The following is a 7,097-nucleotide window of genomic DNA, read 5'->3' on the forward strand; positions in this document are numbered from 1 at the left end:
CTGTGAGATTGTTCGAGCCAATATTTTTAATTACGAAAAAATCACAAATATGGATGCTATTCTCGGTGAATTACTTCGTGAGGAAACAAGAATCACGACCCAAGCCACCATTGAGAGAAAGAAGGATATAGAGTCTGTACTTGTAGCTCAACAGGATAGAGGAACACCATCACCAAAGGATCCATATTAGCTGCAATGTTATGAGTGTAAAGAATATAGTCATCTAGCATCTCAATATAAGAAGAAAAAATTTTGTACTTATTATAAACATGCTGGGCATATTATCACAGAATGTCGAAATCCTTCTCAGCGAGGCAACCGGGCATTCGATACACAAAGACCTTTGTACATGGTATATCAAGCTGCTAATGATGCTTCCAAGGGACTAAAAGTAGAGACCCCTCTATCCAGCACTATTCATGACCCAAATATGACAATGTCCCAGACATCAGATGATATTCGACAGTTGGTACAAAACTATATATCGACGACTATCTCTTCTGCTTTCTCCGCTATGAGCTTGTCTAGTATGAACTCTCACCTATCCCTTTGTGTAAATCCCCTTTGGTTTATTGACTCAGGTGCCTCTAATCATATGACTGGAGTACACACAAGTTCAGTATCTACTAAATCATAACAAAGTAATAGTCAAATTCTAACCACTAATGGGGAGAAACTGAATATTATTGGTACTGATAATCTTTTACTTTCTATCTCCCATGGTACACTTTTTCATTTACGTAATGTCCTCTTCATTCCTCAATTAATTGCTAATCTAATATCTGCGGGCCAACTAGTTGATGATGGTTACAATATTCAACTTTTTCGTGATAGTTGTCTTATACAAGACCAACACACTAAGAGAGTGATAGGGAAGGGTTGTAGAATTGGTCGTTTGTTTGCCTTGGAGTTTGTAAAACCAAACCATGATACTTCTTTCTTTTCTCCATCGAATTCTAATTTTTCTATTTCCAATAAACAATGGCATATGTGGCATCGGAGACTTGGTCATCCTAATGCAAATAAATTAGAAACTTTGTTTTGTTCTGGTTCATTGCCAAATAAAGCACTTGATTTGAATTCTATCAATAAATCTTGTATTAGTTGTTCTTTGAATAAAAACATCAGTTTGTCTTTTCTGACTCGAGTAGATAAATCAACTACACCTTTTCATCTCATTCATAGTGATGTGTGGGGTCTTGCTCCAACTTTATCCAGAATGGGATATAAGTATTTTGTTTGTTCATTGATGATTGTACACGCCATACCTGGATATACTTTATACACTATAAATCAGAAGTGTTCTCACATTTTAAAGCTTTTTTATCCATGATTGCAACTTAGTTTAATATCAAAGCAAAAATCTTACGGTCAGACTCTAGGGGGCAATATTTATCAAATGATTTTCAAGACCTTTTGAAAACACAAGGTATTCTATCACAGAAAACTTGTCCAAATACTCCACAACATAATGACATAGCTAAACGGAAAAACCGTCATATCTTAGAAGTTGTGAGGACTCTTATGCATGACTCTCGTATTCCTCATAGTTTTTTGGTTGAAGCTGTATCAACAGCTGTTTATCTCATAAATCGCCTCCCATCCTTGGTTTTGCATAAACAATCTCCATATTATTCATTATTTCATGTTCGTCCTGATTATTCTCACTTGCATGTGTTTTAGTGTGTATATTTCATTCATCTTCCTCCGCATGAACGAATAAAATTTTTGATTCAAGCAGTCACTTGTGTTTTTTGTGAGTCATTGTCCCTACCAAAAGGGGTTTCTATGTTATGATCCAGCAACTCATCGTATACGTATTTTCCCATAATGTTGTCTTTTGGAAAACATTTTTTATTACTCTTCAATTGTAAAATCATCAAGGTCGTCTGCTTCTTTCTTTCCAGATTTCTCCATTGATAAACCATCACACCTTTTAGTGCCTCAACAGCAAGGCCAACAATATCAATCCATGCACCCTCTATCTCACCAACCAAAGCAAGGTCAAAACTCCACCCTACTTGTAAATGATTCTTTTCTTATTCTTATTGATAACTCTACTCAGTTACAACGTTCTATAAGTGTACCTTATGCACCAGATTGATATGTCTTCTCCCTTGATGATTTTGACTTTTCACTATAGCCTAGAACTTTGTTTACTTCTCTTGATACGATTGAGGTTCCTTTTAAAGACCTAGATCTTTGTTTACTCCCTAGATCATTATTTGCTCCTTTAGATTCGGTGGATATTCGTCCCTCCTACCAACAAGCCTTGACTATGCCTTGTTGAAAAGAGGCAATGGATACAGAAATCAATGCCTTGTTAGAAAATGATACTTGGTATCTTGTTCTGTGTCTTCCTCACACATCTATTATTGACAGTAAATGGGTCTTTTCTGTGAAGCTTAAATCTGATGGAAGGATCGAGCGATATAAAGCACGATTAATTGCTCAAGGTTACAAACAGGCGTATCGCATAGATTATGATGAAACGTTTGCTCTTGTTGCTAATATGACTACTGTACGAACCGTAATTGCCTTCTTCGCTATTCGTCAATGGACTATATCTCAGATGGATATGAAAAATACATTTCTCCATGGACAGTTGAAAGAGATAGTGTATATCCGACCTGCTCCTGATAATTGCAAAGATAAATCTATGGTATATCATTTGAAAAAGTCCTTGTATGGTTTAAAACAAGCTCCAAGAGCTTAATTTGAATGATTTCGACAGGTCGTTCTGCATGCTGGGTTGAAACAAAGTGCTCATAACTATTTTCTATTTATTCATCATGGTTCTTCAGGAATAACAATTATTCTCGTATATGTTGATGATATTCTTGTCAAAGGAGACAACCTGGATAATATCAGACAATTGAAAGAGCTTCTCAGTCAATCATTCAAAATGAAAGATTTGTGTTTGTTAACTTATTTTCTTGGGCTGGAGATTTATTATTCCCCTAATGGATACATAGTTAACCAGAAGAAGTACACCAAAGACTTGATCAAACTGGCCAACTTATTTGATGAGAAACGAGTGGATACACCAATGGAGGTGAATATAAAATATAGAAAGGATGATGGTGACAAACTTCTGGATCCTACTCTTTATAGACAACTAGTTGGGAGTCTACTTTATCTCACTATGACTCGTCCAGATATTTCTTATGCAGTTCAGGTAGTTAGCCAATTTGTTACCGATCCTTGTCGTATCCACCTCTCTGTTGTCCATTGTATTATTCGTTATATACGGGGAATATATCATAGATGTCTATTATTCTATTCTAACTCTTCTCTCTATTTACGAGCCTATACTAATGCGGATTGGGCAAAATGCCCCGATACTAGATGCTCAACCACTGGGTGTTATATTTTTCTTGGAGACTCTCTCATCTTATGGAAATGTGAGAAACAACAAACTGTGTCTAAATCTTTTGCAGAAGCCGAATACCGAGCAATGTCCTCAGCTTGCAGTGAAATTACTTGGTTGAGAGGCCTTTTATAGGACCTCAATATTCTTTATCGAACTCCTACACCATTGTATGCTGATAATATGAGCGTCATACTTATTACGTCAAATCCAATGTTTCATGACCGTACAAAGCATATAGAAGTTGATTGTCATTTCATTCGTGAGAAATTTCTAGACGAAGAAGTTACACTCTCAACAACAACTTGCAGATATCTTAACCAAAGCAATGACTCGTGCTCGTCATGACTATCTCGTTGACAAACTGATGATGTTCACCCAACCTCAGTTTGAGAGGGAGTGTAGAGATAGAGATAATCGAGAAGATATAGATAGTTGATGATAGTTTTAAATTTTAAGTTATCTTGTATTCGATGTAGATATCTCTCTTAATAAGACTAGATTAGTTCATTATTATCAATAACTAATTAGCACTCTCTTGATAAGACTAGATTAGCTCATTATTATCAATAACTTATTAGCCCTATATGTATAGGGGACTCTGTATATTCTTGATGATTAATGAATACACAATGATTTTCCTGGAGGATTCAAAAGTTTAACAGCCGAACCAATGCCTAACAGGGCTGGCCCGGCTTGTTGCCAAACAAATAGCTAGTCCACATCGAGCGGAAGATCATATTCAACAAATACACCATTTTTTGATGGCCCTAGAATTGACAACCTCCCCCATACACAGTAAAAAAATGTTCCCATCCTCAAAAATATCAAAAAGGTTTATTTTATAATCAATTAATAAGAATTTGTGTTTAATAGACTTGATATGGTTGTTGCCTTATTCCAATAAGGAAAATTGTTTTATGTGGCCTGGTCCGCATTTCTACAATATGTTGTCCAAAGGTATAAAACATTCATCTTAAAAATAGATGCAAATAGGTGGTCCATCTGAAAACACGTGTAACAAACCGTCCAAATGTTTTCTTAACATAATTATTATTTCTAGTTTCTTGTTTTCTTTTCTTTTTTTCATATTCATGATCTCTATATTAAAGATTATATATTGTTTAAAAAGTAGGATCAAATTATATTAAAAAAATAAATTTATTGCCAAGCTTGCATTTCCACAATACGCGGCCTGGCTGCATAGAAACAGTGTCCTTAAACTTAGGTGGAGGAGTTAATGGATAGCATGCCTAGGTGCAGTTTCACGCGAGGGAATAAATGGGCAGCAAGCTCCCAGGGAGTATAATATCTTTTGGCAAAATTTCTTCCCCATTTTACGCTTTCAATAATGCAGAAAACGGTCATTTCGCTTCCCATGCCGTCATATTTTGTGGGCGTTGTCCACATTTTACCATCCTCGATTATATGCACGGCAGTAAGGCAAAAGATATACGCTCTGCTTACCATTGATTTGGGAGCGCAATTAATGATCTTACTCATTTGTTGAAATAATTTCTTAGATTGAATAAAGACGGTCCAAGTTTAGAGGTGAGATGTAAATGTTAGAAAACTAAAATTTCAAATTTTTTGTTTTGAAAGTAATTTTAGGTCGTTGACAAAATTTCAAATTTTTTAAAAAATCCTCCTAAGTAGAGAACTATATTCCCAAGGGACTACAATATATGTGCCCAAAAGTGTGCTTCTTACAAGTGTAGCATAAGGTTGATACCTTATATAAACTTTTGGAAAAATTACGTAAATATTGGTTACATTTTTTGTTTGTTTTTTCAACTTCATAACATTTATTTTTTAAAAAAATAAAAATAAAACTTCCCATATTCTGCTTCTGAAAGACAGAATTGTTTTAATCTTTGGTTTTTCAAAAGCCGAATTTTATTGCTTGTTACTCGGTATGTTAAAACAATGATGAAATATTAAAAAAATAAAATATATGTACAATATAATACCAACTTTTATCACTATTACTCAAATAGTATATTAGTAAAAGCATATGGTTTTTCTTCAAGCGGTTTTTTTTTTTTTTCAGGAGTTTTGGTATCAAATCATGCCCATTCCATGATGGGTTTAATTTTTCTTTTTAATAAAATAAAAGATATCTATCTTTTATTGAAAAAATTAGATTGCGTATGGCGAGACTTGAGCCCTTGATTTGAAAGTGTAGAGGTATGCATGATAACTGAAAAGCCACACCCATTCTATAATGGGGCTTTTTGTTTTTTTTTTTTTAATAAAATAAAAAATATTGCATAATAACCAAAAATCCAATTCAACCTCAAGTATAAAGATTTGGGCATACATAATATTGATAATAAAAAAATTTGGTTTTCCAAATTCGGTATTTCAAAAACCAAAATTTTAAAACTTTTGGATATTAAAAAACTATAAATTCAAAAAATTTTGGTTATTGAAAAACAATAAATTAAAAAAAAAATCAGTATTTAAAAAATCGAAAATGGGAAGTTTTGCCTCCTTTTTTTTAAAAAAGTTTTAGGAAGTTGAAAAAATGGGTATATGTATAATAATAGAAAGTTTCAGGTATTTTCGTAATAACAAAAAGTATAATATATATTTAGGTAATTTTTCTGAAACTTTTTCAAGGTTTGTTCTAGATTACACATTCTAATGGGTATGAAAATGACGGCGTGAATTTTAAAATCTAAAGTACTAGTTAGGGTGGGTTCTGAAACAACACGTCTTTAAAATAAGAGCACCATAATAAAGGATATTCTATAGTCAATATCTAGGGAGTAGGGTTTTCGAAAATCACTATTTCAATAGTGTATTTGCCTTTCTTTTGAAGACTTTTACATTTGACTATTATATTAGATTGTGCAAAGTGACCTTTAGGGAGTTCGCAAGGACTTGTTGAGATTGGAAATTTTTCTGAAATATATCATTAAAATTAACATTTTCAAGTAAAAATAGAACTGAAAATTACAAACTTGAAGCGGTGATTAATTGATCTTAGTGGCACAGACATAGTATTTGCCCACTTATTCTACTTTGAGGTGCAACGTAGTTGGTGAATATGTTTCCAGGATATATCCAAGGTGGTAAAACCCTATTCACCCCTATGAAGTTGAATCTCAATTCATAACGATTCACTGATTTTCAGGAATTGGACTTGGGCTTGAATGGTAAGCAGATGACTCTTAGCATGCTACATCTCATATTCAATTTCTACCATTGAACTACCCAAAAAGAATTAAAAAAACAACGAAAAAAAAAAAGATTTATTGATTTGTCCTTAATCTCGTATTCTAAATCGAGTAATTTCTAGTTCTAGACAAAGATATTGATAATTTTAGGAAATGATTTAGTATTCTCAGTGAGGGAAATTCAACACAGACAAGAGCTTACACAATGTCTTTACCTCAACTGGTTGTCTTTTGGAAGTGGCCTATTCCACATAAAGTTCAAATTTTTTTGTGGTTGTTTGCCCAAACCAAGATTCTCATTGTTGACAATCTTATTAAAAGGGAAAAAATCTTACCAAATGTTTTCCCCATGTCTAAGGCATATTATGAATCTGGGGCATGTCTATCCTTGCATTGTTCTTTTGTCACAAGCATTTGGTCCTTGTTTTTCATGAAGCTTGGGGTTTCGATTGTTATGACTCAAAGTATTTTGGGAGTTGCCACCCAATTAGCCTTATATTATCTCCCGTAATATGGTTCGAAAAATTACTAGAGGAGTGATTCTT

Source organism: Amborella trichopoda, chromosome 11 (genome assembly GCF_054954075.1).
Source record: "Amborella trichopoda isolate Santa Cruz 75 chromosome 11, AtrichopodaSantaCruz75HAP2 v2.0, whole genome shotgun sequence".
Classification (NCBI taxonomy): Eukaryota; Viridiplantae; Streptophyta; class Magnoliopsida; order Amborellales; family Amborellaceae; genus Amborella; species Amborella trichopoda.